At 39.7% G+C, this 15,914-nt stretch overlaps 1 protein-coding gene and 1 pseudogene across 10 annotated transcripts in view; one reads left to right on the top strand and one right to left on the bottom strand.

Moving 5' to 3' along the window:
• Nucleotides 1–15,914, top strand: part of PPP6R3 (protein phosphatase 6 regulatory subunit 3) — a 128,057-nt gene that overhangs the window by 7,624 nt on the left and 104,519 nt on the right. For 9 of the 10 annotated variants that reach the window (XM_024748903.1, XM_024748910.1, XM_024748908.1 and 6 more), the window contains exon 2: nucleotides 13,156–13,253. The exons of the other annotated variant lie outside the window; for it this stretch is intronic. The gene's annotated coding sequence lies outside the window, so the exon portion shown is untranslated. The remainder of the gene's footprint in view (nucleotides 1–13,155; nucleotides 13,254–15,914) is intronic. 10 annotated transcript variants of the gene reach the window in all.
• LOC112402436 (nuclear nucleic acid-binding protein C1D pseudogene) lies at nucleotides 10,244–10,685 on the bottom strand (annotated as a pseudogene).

Below are 15,914 nucleotides of genomic sequence, written 5' to 3'. Positions count from 1 at the left end.
GTGGGAGCGGGAGCCAGTCACACAGGCAGTTGGGATTTTGTCTATTTCTCTGAATGAGATGGGAAGTATTGTAGTGTTTTGAGCAGGGGTGTGATATGAGATCTGATTTATGTTTTTAAAAGGTTCCCCTGAAACCATGTTAAGAATAGCTGCCCCTCTGCTGCCCAGGATCCAACAAAACAATAATGGCAGCTTGGACTGACGGGGCACAAGGGTGGAAGTGAGGAGTGGTTGGATTCTGGGTGCATCTTGAAGGTCGGGCCAACAGGCTTTGTTGACAGATTGAATATAGCTGAGAGAACGGAGTGAAGGTGATACCGACCAGGGGTTTTTGCTTGCGGTCAAGGTGGTGGGAGGTGCAGGTTTGGAAGTAAGATCAAGAGCTGGGGTCTGGGCCTGTTGCATTTGTGACCGTCTTCGTTCGAGAGCCGACTGGAGCCACGTAGGGTTACGGCGTTCGGAGTTGAGGGGAGAGGTCTGGGCTGAGGATAGACATGTGAGAGTCCTCAGTGTTTTGATGACACTTAAAAGTCCTGATGTTGAGTGAGCGCACTGATGAATGAGGGCCGAGGCAGCAAGGAAAATGGGGACAGGCAGGCTCCCAGGTAGAGGAGAACCAGGTGGTCCTTGCATCTTTGAAGATGGGGGAGGTGTCGTCAAGGGGGAGGGAGTGAGAACCCACGCCCAGTGCTCCTGCTGTGCCCTCAGGTGAAATGAGGGCCCAGACTTGTCCTCTGGCTTTGGTGGCACATGAGTCACTGATGACCTTGACAAGAGCAGTCCCCACACGGTGGTGCAGGAAGAGCCTGGAAGGGAGGGTTCACGAGGGATTGAGAGAAGAGGAGGGCAAGTAGAGAAAGCCCTTTTGTGGGCACTTGGCGCCATGCTAAAGGGAGAGTTGGGGTCCTGAGAAAGTTTGGTTGAGATGGCCGAAATTACAGCATTTTTGTACTGTTCGTGGGAAATGGTTCTGTACAGAATGAACACGTTGATGAAGCGGGAGAGGGGACATTTGCTGGGAATGGGCCCACGTGGAGCACCTGTATACTCTTCCTTGGTGAGATGAGGGAGAGCGTAGTAGGGGAGCTGGCATGGTGGGAGCAGGGCCGTTTTCTTCTTTCTTTTTTTTCTCCGTGAAATAGGAGGATTTATCAGTAAAAATGAGGGTGAGTAGGGGCCGGTGGGTTGTGAGGAGAGAGGAGAAGGTACGCAGTATTCTATGGGAAGGTCAGAATGTGAATGGACTAGCCATGTGGAATGGCCTCCTGAGGGGAGCCATCCTTAGTTTAGAGTGAAAAAAGCAGTTGTGTTCTTTTTCCTGGGAGCAGAGTAGGCAGTGTTGCAGTTGTGGTTTACCCAGGCAAAAGTGGCAAAGCAAGAGAAGGTCAAGGGAGTGATTATAATGGTGAGGTATGGACTTGAAGCTGGGAAGTGAGGGAAGTGAGACCATGCAGATAACGAGTTTTGTCTACATTGATGTGTGTAGCTATAGTTTATTCCTTTTCACTTCTGTGTTCTATTTCAGACTGAATATCTCATTTTATTCTCTGTCCTATCATTGTAGGATAGGATTGTTTCCACTAAAGAAACAACGAGGCTTTGAACAAGTGCAAAAGCATTTCTCCAAGGTATGAAGCCTTGGAGAGAACTAGAATTGCAGGGTAGTGGGATCTGTACAGCTTTAACTTTAGTTAAAAATAGTTGAGCCAGTTTACCCTCCTACCAGCACTGTTGTTCTGCATCCTTGCCAACTCTTGGTATTGTCCGACTTCTTTGTATTTGCCAGATTGGTGGGTGTGAACTTACATCTCATTTTTAAATTAATAGCTTTATTGAGATGTAATTCACATATTACAATTTACCCACTTAGAGCGTACAATTTAATAGGTTTTAGTATATTCACAGAACTGTGTAATGATCACAGTCTAATGTTCGAACATTTCATCATCCTGAAAAGAAACCTTGTACCCATTAGCAGTGACTCTCCATTCCCACCTAACCTCTAGGCAACCACTAATGGACTTTCTGTGGATTTGCCTGTTCTGGACACTTCATGTAAATGGAATCATACAATATGTGGTCTTTTGTGACTAGCTTCTTCCACTTAGCATGTTTTCAAGGTTTATCCATGTTGTAGCATATTTCAGTATCAGTGTCATTTCATTTGATTGCTGAATAACATTCCATTGTATGGACATAGGACATGTTATTTATCCACTCATCAGTTGGTGCATGTTTGGATTGTCTCCACTTTTTGACTGTTGGGAACAGTACTGCTGTATACTGCTTATACATTTGTGTATAAGTCTTTGGAGGCGCATAGGTATTTATTTCTCTTGGTGTATACTAAGGAGTGGAATTGTTAGGTAATGTAACTGTGTTTAACATTTTGAAGACCTACCAAACTGTTTTCCAAAGTGACTGTACCATATTATATTCTCACCAACACTGTATCAGGGTTCTAATTTCTCCATGTCCTCACCAACATACATTATTTTCCCTTTAAAAAAAAAATGATTGCCATGCTAGTGAAGTGTGGTATCTCATTGTGATTTTGCCTTTCCTGAATGACTAATGCTGTTGAGCATCTTTTCATGTCCTTATTGGCTGTTTGTTTATCTTCTTTAGAGGAACGTCTGTTCAAGTAATTCTTTGGCCATTTTTATTAATTCATTTATTTCTGCATGGTTTTAATGTTCTTTCGTATTACTACTGAAGTTGAGCATTTTTTTGGCTATTTGGATTTCTTCTTTTGTGAAATACCTGTTTGTCTTTTTTTTTTTTTTTGCGGTACGCGGGCCTCTCACTGCTGTGGCCTCTGCCATTGCGGAGTACAGGCTCCAGATGCGCAGGCTCAGCGGCCATGGCTCACGGGCCCAGCCACTCCGCAGCACGTGGGATCTTCCCGGACCGGGGCACGAACCCCTTTCCCCTGCATCGGCAGGCGGACTCCCAACCACTGCGCCACCAGGGAAGCCCTAAAAAAGTATTTTTTGAAAGCATGTAATAAAAGGGCAAAAATGGATCTTAATATCTTCTAATCTTTTCTTCTGTCCCTCATACTACCCAAGTAGAGGAGGAAATAGATGTTTTGGTTTATAGGTAGTTGTCTTTTAAAAAGTTTTATGTTTTTTTCTTTCTACAGGTCTTGCATTTGTTGTTGTTGTTGTTAGATTTTGGTTCTTTGGTTGCTTTATAGTTTTTGTTGCTGTTGTAAATTTTTTTTTAAGTTAAAAATTTCTCTTTGCTGGTAAATGGAAATGCAGATGACTTTATATGTGAGTCATATTCATTAACTTCTCTAACTTAATAATTTGCTTGTGGACTCTTGGGGGTTTTTATGTAGATAATCATCTAATCTTTGAATAATGACAGGTCATTTCTTTCCAGTCCTTTTACTTTTTATATCTTAACTCTAGTCTTAACTGCACTGCTTCATGGCAACCATCACCAGTGCCAAATATAAATGGTAATGGCGGGCATTTTGTCATATTCCCGGTTTTAAGGGAAATGCTTTTATCTTTCACCATTAAATGTGTGGATACTTTTTTTTTTTCCTTTAACAGGTTGAGGAAGATTTCTTCAATCTTAGTTTATGGAGAAATTTAAAAACACATCACAAGTGGGCATTGCACTTAATTGAATGCATTTTCTACTTCTATTGGGATGATATTACAGTTTTTCTCCTTTAATCTAGTAATGTGAAAAATTGCTCTAAAAGGTAATGTTGGAATTAATTTCACATTTCTGGGATAAATCCAGCTCAATCATGACATATTCTTTTTTTAAACAAAATTGTTCTTTTGTTTTTGGCTTTTTTTTAAATTTTTTTTTTGCTGTACGCGGGCCTCTCACTGCTGTGGCCTCTCCCGTTGCGGTGCTCCGGACGTGCAGGCTCAGCGGCCATGGCTCACGGGCCCAGCCACTCCACGGCATGTGGGATCTTCCCGGACCGGGGCACAAACCTGTGTCCCCTGCATCGGCAGGTGGACTCCCAACCACTGCGCAACCAGGGAAGCCCGCATGTATTTTTTTTTTTTTTGACCTTGCCACTCGGCTTGCGGGATCTTAGTTCCTTGACCAGGGATTGAACTGTGGCCCCAGCAGTGAAAGTGCCGAGTCCTAGCCACTGGACTGCGAGGGAATTCCCTTAGATATTTTTTTTACTTGCTAATATCTTAGGATTTATGTATCTATGTTCATTGGTAAGATCTTTAACTTTCCTTTTTTGTATCAGCTCTATGAGTTTTGCTATCAAGGGTATTCTCAGTCTAATAAAATAAGCTGTAGTATTTGTATGTTTTTTTTCTCTTAGAGAGTTTGTATGTAAAATTGGAATTATCTATTCTTTCATTTTGATAAAACTTGCCTGTAAAACCATCAGGGCCTGGTGTTTTCTCTCTGAATTTAAAAATTACTGTCTTGGTTGCTTTAATATTTATAGGCTCATTAGAGTTTTCTTTTTCTTGAGTCACATTTGGTAATTTACATTTTTCTAAAACATTTATTTTGTCCGTGTTTTCAAATATATTGGCAGAAAATTATAATCTCTTATCTTTTGACTTCGCCTGATTTGTAATTAATTACTAATATTTAGTTTCTTAAACAAGGATTTTTAGCTCATTAATTTTCAGGTCTTTTGTGTACATGTATACATATATATGTAAATAAAGTAGTAACTACCCTTTAAATACTACTTTAGCTCCAATTCAGTAGTTTTGCTATGCAAAATTTTTATCTTTTAGTTCTGAATATCTTCACATTTTCATTTTGATTTCTTCTCTGCCTTAGAAATTTAGAAAGTGTATTAAAAAATGCTGATATATATTTAATTTATTTATTTATGGCTGCATTGGATCTTCATTGCTGTGCGTGGGCTTTCTCTAGTTGTGCCGAGTGGGGGCTACTCTTCGTTGTGGTGTGCAGGCTTCTCATTGCGGTGGCTTCTCTTGTAGCAGAGCATGGGCTCTAGGCACACGGGCTTCAGTAGTTGTGGCATACGGACTTAGTTGCTCCACGGCATGTGGGATCTTCTCGGACCAGGGCTCAAACCCACGTGCCCTGCATTGGCAGGTGGATTCTTAACCACTGTGTCACCAGGGAAGCCCTGTATCTTTTAATCTTTGTTATTGATTGCTAACATACGTTGTGCTAATAAAATGTGGTCCAGTGTGATTTTGATTGTTTGAAATTGTTGAGGCTGTTTTAATGGTGTCTAGTTTGTGGCAAATTTTTATCAGTTTTCCATGTGTGTTTAAAAAGAATGTGTTTCCAATTTTAAGGTCAGGTTTTCCCATGTCTATTGGATGAAACACATTAATTGAATTCACTTTCGAACTAGTGTCCTTAACTAATACTGTCTGCTTGTTCCATCAGTTACAGAGAGGGGTGTTGTTAAAATCCCATTGTGATGGAACATTTGTCAAATTCCTATAGTTCTCTCAATTTTTGCTTTCTATCTATACGTTTAGAATTGCTAAGTTTCCAGTGACTTGCACAGTTTGTCATTCTGTAACGAATCTGTGTTTCTAGGAACATTTTTTCCACTAAAATATATTTCGTCAGATATTGGCATAGCTGTACCAAGGGACTTTAGTTAATGTTTGCTTGGTATATATTTTTCTGCCCTTTAACTATCAAGTTTTGGTGTCCTTAATGTTTTAGGAGTGCCCTTTGAAAGCAGCACACAGCTAGATTGCATTTTTATAATTTGAGTTTAAGGTGGTTAGTCTATTTGCATTAGTTGTGATTGAAATATTTGGTTTATTTCTACTTTCGTATTTTGTGCTCTCTAATTGGGCTTTTTTTCTGTTCTTTTCCTTTTCTTGCCTATATATTGTGGGATTTTTTTCCTTCATTCCTGTCTGCTCTTTCTACCTACACCCAGTAAGAGATTAGACACTTCTTTTCTTGGTGATCTTAGACATTTCATATTTAACTTAAGGCCTGAAGTTAATTGATATCTTTACCCTTATAAGAATTTTCAAATGCTTTTAATCCCAGTTTATATGCAGCTATTGCCTAATTAGATTAGAACTAGAAGTGAGCTGTCAGTTGTTCCTTATCCAGGAATTTGAGGTATTCTGTGCCTAAAGTGCTCTTCATGTTGGCCAGTCCAGCAGATATGTTTAGTCTTTTTTTATTTTTAGATTGCTGGTATTACTTTTTATTTTCGATTGTTCTTTCGGCATCTTGCTACTTTTGAATAATCACGTACCAGATATTGTTTTGGATATGTGTCAGCATTCAAAAAACTAAGAATTGCAAGTAATACAGGCTGTTCACTTTTTAAAAATTCATTTTTATTTTTTGGCTGTGTTGGGTCTTCGTTGCTGCGCGTGGGCTTTCTCTAGTTGTGGCGAGCGGGGGCTACTCTTCGTTGTGGTGTGTGGGCTTCTCATTGTGGTGGCTTCTCTTGTGGAGCACGGGCTCTAGGTGCGCAGGCTTCAGTAGTTGTGGCTCGCGGGATTCAGTAGTTGTGGTGTGCAGGCTCAGCAGTTGTGGCTCACGGGCTGTAGAGCACAGGCTCAGTTGTTGTGGCACACGGGCTCTAGAGTGCAGGCTCAGTTGTCGTGGCGCACGGGCTTAGTTGCTCCGCGGCATGTGGGATCTTCCCCCACCAGGGCTCGAACCCGTGTCCCCTGCATTGGCAGGCAGATTCTTAACCACTGCGCCACGAGGGAAGTCCCAAGGATGTTCATTTTGTTAAGAGCTGGCAAATGTGATTGTTTTTTCCTCCTTTAAATGGAGTATTCCTGTGTCAATAAGGAATTTCTTAAAGATTTTCTGGTTCTTCATATTAATTAGCTCATTTTTATATCCAGAAATGGAAAGGATTTCAAGACTAGTTACCTTTTTAAAATGGGATCATTTGATTGCTAGGAAACGTCTATGTGAACTTTAAATGTGACTCTGGCCAAGTATAGAACACCAAAAACAATCTGGAAAAGGGATGTGGATCAAAATAGATTCTGAGCTGAATCTGTCTTTGCGAAAGGAAAAGAGTAGAGTTCAGCATTTATAATACGTGGCCTATCCTGAGGGAGAGGGGGGATGGTTTTATACTTATTTCTTTATATTAAGTCTTTTCTTACTCTGACTAGTAAATTAAAAGAGGCATGGAGGAACATACTAGCATAGGCTGGGCTGGGCTGGAACTCACTTTATGATAGTGTGGTTAGCAAGACTTGTAAATTGAGGAGAGTTAGGGGGTTTGGTGCCAGTGCTGCCGATGCCAGGAGTAAAGAGTTAATAACTACCTCTAGTCCTATCCGAGTAATGTTCAGTGAGGCCAAGGAGCTTGAAATGCATAGGTATTATAACCATTGTTTTCATCAAATTTCAAAAAATAAGAGTTTGATAATCTTCCAGGGCAACGAGGAAAGAATGAGAAAGAGTTGTAGGGGGCACAGGGTAGAGAGAGCGCGAGCTGGTTTAGCAGAATTGTTGTGAGGATTAAAGTTAAGCGTTATTGGGCATGTCTATGTTTATCCCCTGAAAAAAGTAGAGTCCATTCCTGCCATTTACCATATTGTCAGGCTTAAAATTTTTCAATTTTTGGCATCAGTGACTGCTGAATTGCCTCTTGATTAGTGTAAACCTTCAGCAGCCTGCCCTTCTTACATACCTGCCTTACACTGGGTAGATGTAACTGTCTCTTCCTATTTTGTTTGCCCAGTGCCTGTTATTACGGTTGTCACTTGTGCTTGAGTCATTACTTGCATATTTTAACTCTTTTCACCTTAAGGTGAGTGTAGGATGTTCATCTTTTATATGAAGAAGGAACCTCTGGGAGGGAGGCAGGACGTCTAGCCAGAATGATTTCGGGAAAGCATTGTTAAGTTGATGAGAACTGGATTGGAATCTTGGTTTGACTACTGAACTAGCTCTCTGACTTTGGGCAAATTATTTCACTTTCTGAGCCCCAGCTTCTTCCTATATAAAATGGAAGTAATATTAAAGTTCTCCTCCCTTTTCCATAGAAGATAACTTTGGGTAATTTGAGCTTGTAGGGTTTTTTTTTTTCCCTTGCAAGTGTATTTATTAATGTAGAAGTCATAAACTTTCACAGACCAAGTGATTAAGGCTATGCTGATTTTGTTAATGGTTAATATTTTATGAACTCTTTCACTGGCTTTGGTTTTGAAATCTTGACTGGTAGTAGGATATTGTGAATTTTCTTTTTTACTCTGTTGCCGTTTTTCTGTTTAGAATAGAAGCCTTAGTTTCAAAAACTTAGTCAATGCATGATTATATTTGCTTTGAAAAAAAGTAAAAATAGGTAAGACTAAAATCTCTTCTGCTCACCTTCCCCCAGTTCTTTTCTGTCTTCTGCTGTTAATAGTTATGTCTCTATTTTTTTTATTTTTTTCTTTGTGTTTGTATTACTTATATATGTGCTTATAGAAACTATACAGTGTTAGGCATACACCTTTTTTTCTTATCATTCATCACTTTTCATTGAGTCCCATGCAGTACACAGAGATCTGCCTTCTTTTTAATTACTGGTATACTTTATAGCCATTTCCCATTTCAGTGGGCTTTAGATTTTTATTTTTAATCACAAAAAAATTGGGGTTGCTTTTATTTTTTTATTTTTCAATATAAATTTATTTATTTTTGGCTACGTTGGGTCTTCACTGCTGTGCGTGGGCTTTCTCTAGTTGCGGTGAGCAGGGGCTACTCTTCGTTGCTGTGCGCGGGCTTCTCATTGCGGTGGCTTCTCTTTTGCCAAGCACAGGCTCTAGGCGCACGGGCTTCAGTAGTTGGGGCACGTGGGCTCTAGAGCGCAGGCTCAGTAGTTGTGGCACACGGGCCTCATTGCTCCGCTGCATGTGGGATCTTCCCGGACCAGGGCTCGAACTCATATCCCCTGCATTGGCAGGCAGATTCTTAACCACTGTGCCACCAGGGAAGCCCTGGCTTGCTTTTAGTTTGTTACAGTAAAGCACTTTGTTCTTAGAAGCTTCTAGAAGTTTAGTGTTTGGTACAGAAATAGGTAAAATACTAAATTATAAGCTGGCTTCTTTGCTTTATATCTTTACGTACAAAGTACAACTGTTAAGCAGTGGAAGGAAACCTTTTTTTAGAAAGCTTTTCTATTTATCTCCTTTTCAAATGATGTATAACATATATGACGTTTTTAAGCTCTACTATAAATGAACAGTGATTTAGCAAATCTTTTCTTTCTTGTTGTAGAATATGCATAACACAAATTTACATTTAACCATTTTTTTAAATTAATAAATTTTATTTCATAAGCAGTTTTAGGTTCACAGCAGAATTGAGGCAGAAGTACAGAGCCAGAAGCCTATATACTCCTTGTCTCCCCACGCGCCCCCCTCCAACCTCCATGAACCTGTGTTGACACATCATTATCACCCAAAGTCCGCACGTTACATTAGGTTCACTCTTAATGTTGTATGTTCTGTGGGTTTAGACAAATGTATGAAAGCACGTATCCACCATTGTAGTCTGTAGAACAGTTTCACTACCCTAAAAATCCTCTGGGCTTTGCCTGTTCATCCCTGCCTCAGACTTAACCCTTAACAACCACTAATCTTTTTTTTTCTTTCTTAATATTATATAATGAAAACAGGTGTATTTATAACTTCAGCATACTTCATAAAATCATTATTCACTGAAAATAGACAAATGTTTACAAAGAACATTTAACTTAAATTTCATAGTAGCTTATAAAATGGCACTTGAAAGAGTGACCTGTATAAGGAAATAAGAGTCTTGTCAAGAGACAGTAAACTATAAATATACCACAATGTTAAAAACCTCAGTGTTCTATAAGAAATTCAATAAATATAACTTAATCTTTCTGGGGGGAAAGGTATTTAGCATTACAAATTTAAAGTACAGATTTTATATATGAATTCAATACGGAATACATTTAAACCTTACAGTGGTACATAATCATCGTCTATCTTGTGGAAAACAATAAAAATATGCACTATTATGTATAAAATTGATAACTAATGAAAACAGATTGTATAGCACAGGGGACTCCACTCAATGCTCTGTGATGACCCAAATGGGAAGGAAATCCAAAAAAAGAGGGGATACATGTGTCCGTATAGCTGATTCACCCTGCTGCACAGAAGAAACCAACACAACGTTGTAAAGCAACTACACTCCAATTTAAAAAAAAAAAAGTAAATTGAAAGAAAAAAGAAAAAGAATAAAATTCTTAACCACACACAAAACAATTATATATTTTTTGAATATGCGTACATCAAACCAAAAGGTTAATTTTACTCTTTCCTTTATTGACAACTTTGGGTGCATTTTTAGGTTTTGGTTCCCAGAGGGCATTTATTCCAATGCCCTCTTGAAGCCGCGCCTCTGTCCAGTTCACCAGCCTTTTTCTTGTCTGCTATTTCCTTGGCTCTGTTCATGTATACTCTGATTCTTTCCAGTTCCTCCTTTACTGGATGTTCCTTAGGATTGACTCCCTGAGTTGCCGCATAAATCCAAAACATTGAATTTAATGTGTAAGCAGAAACTAAATCCACTTTTGCTTGTTTAAGTGGGTCCAACTTCTACAACAACTCATTTCTAGAAACACACATCATACTCTTCAGCATCTCATCCACAGCCCCAGTGGAATTCTCAAATGTTGATAAATATTCATGAATTTCTCCTGGATAGTCTTCATTAATCTCTTCATCTGCCATTGTTATCAACTCTTAGGCCTTCCACTCCTGCCTCCCAGAAAGCAGTTGGCGGTGGTGACGTCAGTGGCACACAGGCTCTGCCCACAGCGAGCAGCGCTCTCCGATGACCTCACTAATCTTTTTAATGTCTCTATAGTTTTGCTTTTTCTAGAAAGAATTATAGTAGGAAACATGCAGTATTGTAGCCTTTTTAGACTGGCTTCTTTTGCTTAGTAATATACGTTTAAGGTTCCTCTGTGTCTTTTCACGGCTTGAGAGATCATTTCTTTTTAGTGCTGAGTAATATTCCATTGTTTGGTTGTACCAGTCTATGCACTCACCTACTGAAGGACATCTTGGTTGCCTTCGAGTTTTGGCAGTTAAGAAAAACCTGCCATAAACATCTGTGTGCAGGTTTTTGTGTGAACATAAGTTTTCTGTTCGTTTGAGTAAATACCAAGGAACATGATTGGTCTCATAGAATGAGTTAGGAAGTATTCCTTCTGTTTCTGTCTTTTGGAAGAGATGATAGAGAATTGGTATAATTTTTTCTTTAAATGTTTGGTAGAATTCATCAGTAAACCCATTTGGACGTGATGCTTTCTGTTTTAGGTTATTAATAATTGATTCAATTTCTTTAATAGATGTAGACCTATTCAAACTGTCTATTCTTATGTGAGTTGTGACAGATTGTATCTGTCAAGGAGTTGGTCCATTTCATCTAGGTTATCAAATCTGTGGCTATAGAGTTGTTCATAATATTCTTTTATTATCCTTTTATTGTATATGGGATCTGTAGTGCTTCCCCTCTTTCATTTCTGATATTAGCAGTTTAGGTCTTCTTTCTTCCTTAGTCTGGAAAAAGTCTTATGAGTTTTATTGGGTTTTTCCAGCTATCTTTCTGTTACTGATTTCTAGTTTAATTGCATTGTGGTCTAAGGGCAGACATGGTATGATTTCTGTTCTTAATTTGTTAAGGTGTATTTCATAGAATGTCCATCTTGGTGCGTATTCCATGTGTGTTTGAGAAGAATGTGTGATTTGCTACTGCTGGATGAATTAGTCCATACATGTCAATTATATGGTTGATTGATGGTGCTGTTGAGTTCAGTTATGTCTTTATTGATTTTCTGCTTGCTGGATTTGTCTATTTCTGATAGAGGAGTGTTAAAGTCCCCAGTTACAATAGTAAATTCATCTATTTCTCCTTGCAGTTTTATCCTTTTTTGACTTGTATTTTGATGCTGTTGTTAACTGCATAACATTAAGGATTGTTATGTCTTCTTGGAGTATTGACCCCCTTTTCATTTTGTAATAACTCTTCTTATCACTGACAACTTTCTTTGCTCTGAAGTCTTCTCTGTCTAAAATTAATATAGCCACTCTCAGTTTTTTTTTTTTTTTTTCCGGTACGTGGGCCTCTCACTGTTGTGGCCTCTCCCGTTGCGGACGGAGCACAGGCTCCGGACGCGCAGGCTCAGCGGCCATGGCTCACGGGCCCAGCCGCTCCGCAGCATGTGGGATCTTCCCGGAACGGGGTACGAACCCGTGTCCCCTGCATCGGCAGGCGGACTCTCAACCACTGCACCACCAGGGAAGCCCTCTCAGTTTGTTTTAATTAGTGTTAGTATGGTCTAGCTCTATCCCTTTACTATTAACCTATATGTGTCTCTGAATTTCAAGTGAGTTTCTTGTAGACAATATATGATATGCCCGGGTGTAGGTTTTTGTTTTTGTTGTTTTGCATTTATCCTGCTTGGTGTTCCCTGAGATTCCTGGATCTGTGGTTTGGTGTCCAACATTAATTTGGGGGAAATTCCCAGTCATTATTGCTTCAAATATTGTTTCTCTTCCTTTTCTCATTTCCTTCTGGTATTCCCATTGCATGTATGGTATACCTTTTGTAGTTGTTCCACAGCTCTTGGATATTTTGCACCCCGCCCCCCCCCCCACCCCCCCGTTTTTTTCCTCTTTGCTTTTCCATTTTGGAAGTTTCTAGTGTCGTATCTTCAGGCGCAGTTTCTTTCCTCAGCTATGTCCAGTCTACTAATGGGCCTATCAGAGGCATTCTTCATTTCTGTTACAGTATTTTTGGTCTGTAGCATTTCTTTTTGATTCTTTCTTAGAATTTTTATCTATTTGCATTATTTTATCCGTTATTGCATGTTGTCTGCCTTTTCCATTAAAGCTGTTAGCTTTCCTGGTTTGATAATTCCAGCATCTCTGGCATACATGACTGGTTCTGATGCTTGTTCAATCTCTTCAAACTGTTTTTTGTCTTTTTAGTATGCTTCGTCATCTTTTTTGAAAGGCAGACATGATGCACTGGTAAAAGGAACTGTGAAGAATAGACCTTTGGAAATGTAGTGGTAAATTGTCTGGGGAGGGGAAATGTTCTGTAGTGCTGTGATTCAGTCTCAGTCTTTTGGTGAGCCTGTGCCCCTGAACTGTGAACTTCACCGGTGCTTCTCTGCTTTTTTCCTTTTCTTAGGTGGTACAGGATGGCTAGAGTGGCCTGGAGTTGTGTACTTCCCTTTCCTCATGCGGAAGGTTAGAGGGGGCTGGAGTTGGATATTTCCCTTCCTCCAGGTAGGTTAGGTTCTGGTAAAACCTCAGTGGGTTAGGCTCTGGTAAAATAGTTTTTTTTTTGAAGTTGAGCTTTGTTAAGAACGGAATGTCCTGATATATTTCAAACTAGAAAAGAAAAGAAAAGAAAATGTTCTTTTCCCCCTCCCAGAAACATGAGGGGAGGGGAAAAGTCTATTCACTCACCTACTGAAGGACATGTTGGTTGCTTCCAAGTATTGGCAAGTATGGATAAAGCTGCCATAAACATCTGTGTGCAGGTTTTTGTGTGATCATAAGTTTTCAACTTCCTTGGGTAGATACCAAGGAGCACGATTGCTGGATTGTATGGTAAGAATATGTTTAGTTTTGTAAGAAACTGCTAAACTGTCTTCCAAATGCCTGTACCATTTTGCACTTCCATCAGCAGTGATTGAGAGTTCCCTTCGCTCTACAGATCCTCACCGGCATTTGGTGTCAGTGTTTTGGACTTTGGCCATTCTAATTGGTGTGTCCAGTTGTTTTAATTTGCATGTTTTTGGTGACATAATGATGTGGGTCACATCTTTGTTAATGACTGTATTTCAATGGATAGATAAAAGAACCTTGGTGCAGATAAAATCATTGTTATTCAGGTTCCATGTGTTTGTGGATGACCTGGATTGTTTATCCTGTGGTGGTCCCCACAGTGTCCTGTGACCTCTATATTTAGACATTTTTCTTTTTTTTTTCTGTTATAAACTCTTTGGACATTGTTATATATAAGACTTTTTTACTCAGGATAAATATCTTAGTATGAACTCATTAAAGCAGAGTAATTGGGTCAAGGAATGTATAGATTTTTAACACCCTTTGATGTCTATGGCCAGAAAAATTACCCCAGTTTATGCTTTTATCAGCAGTTCCAGCCAGTTTTATATTAATGTATATTTAAAATCTTTTTTATTAGGGGAAAATTTTAACACAAATATAGAATAGTGTAATGAACCCTCAGGTACTCAGCTCCAACAACCATAAACCCAAGGCCAGTCCTGCCCTACTTACTCCTTCAACCCCCACTTCTCTCCGGGATTGTTACTATTTTAGAACTCTATTGAATTGTAATAGAAATATAGAAGAGTACACATCATAAATGAAATTTTCACAGTCTGAAACCCACCTGGGTAATTGGGTCCCGGGTATCTCCTTTGTCCCCTTTCAGTCATACCCTCCTCTCTGCCTAGGGCAGCCAGTATCCTGATACTTAACTGCATTAAGTTTTGTTCCTTAAATAAATAGAATCTTATGGTATGTTCACTTGTGTCTGAGTTTTTCTCTTGACATTGTGTGTGAGATTGTTGGGGATATACCTAGAAGTGAAATTGCTAGGTCGTAGAGGTGTGCATATATTCCATTTTGGAAAACTGTGGCTGCATCTACTAAAGTGGCTGTACCAGATTACACTTCCCCCAGCAGTGTGTGACGTTCCGCTTACTCCATACTATCATTAATAGCTCATATCTTTCTTTCATGCTTTTCATTTTAGCTACACCCCTAGCTGTGTAGTGATACCTTACAGTAGTTTTAATTTGCACTAGTGAAGTCAGGCACCTTTTCATGCTGTTTTTGGTTGTTTAGTTATCCTTTTTCATTTTTACCTTTTTAAAATTTTATTGAACTATAGTTGATCTACAATGCTGTGTTAATTTCTGCTGCGCAACAAAGTGGCTCAGTTATACATACGTATATACCCATACACACACACATGCTTTTGCTTTTCCTTTTCTTTTCATTCATCATTCATTTATTTATTTTTGGCCATGCCACGCAGCATGTGGGATCTTACTTAGTTCCCCTACCGGGGATTGAACCTGTGCCCCCTGCAGTGGGAGCACGGAGTCTTAACCACTGGACCGCCAGAGAAATCCCAATATATACATTCTTTTTAATATTCTTTTCCATTATGGCTTATCACAGGTTATTGAATATAGTTCCCTGTGCTATACGGTAGGACCTTGTTGTTTATCCATCTTATATACAATATTTTGCATCTGCTAATCCCAAACTCTCAATCCTTCCCTTCCCCAACCCCCTAGTTATTCTTTTTTAACGAAGAGTAATATTTGTCTCCTTTTCTTTTGTTGGTTGCATTATCTGTTTTATCGTATTAACTCTCTGTTGCTTCATAGCAGTTATCCCCAAACTTAGTGGTTTATAACACCAGTAAACATTTAATATCTCATAGTTTTTGTGGGTTAGGAACTTGGGAGCGACTTGGCTGGGCCATTTGGCTTGGATGTTATCAGCCTCTGAAGGCTTGACTGGAGTTGGAGGATCCTTCCCAAGGTGGCTCATTCACATGCCTGGCAAGTTAGTCCTGGCTGTCGGTGGGAGGCCACAGTTCCTTTTCATGTAGGCCTTTGACAGGATTGCCGAAGTGTCCTGTCCCCAGGACATGGTGACTGACTTTCCCCTGAGAGAGTGATTTGAGAGAAATAGCACCAAGTGGAAGCTATCATTTGTATGACACAACCTCAAAAGTCTCAATGCATTTAACAGCGGCCATGGCTCATGGGCCCAGCCGCTCCGCGGCATGTGGGATCTTCCCAGACCGGGGCACGAACCCGTGTCCCCTGCATTGGCAGGCGGACTCTCAACCACTGCGTCACCAGGGAAGCCCGTGGACATATTTTCAAACACAACAAT

Source organism: Neophocaena asiaeorientalis, unplaced genomic scaffold (assembly GCF_003031525.2).
Source record: "Neophocaena asiaeorientalis asiaeorientalis breed wild unplaced genomic scaffold, Neophocaena_asiaeorientalis_V1.1 scaffold43, whole genome shotgun sequence".
NCBI classification, from domain to species: Eukaryota; Metazoa; Chordata; class Mammalia; order Artiodactyla; family Phocoenidae; genus Neophocaena; species Neophocaena asiaeorientalis.
Note: the sequence above shows the minus strand (reverse complement) of the source record. Positions and strands in the feature narration are given on the sequence as shown.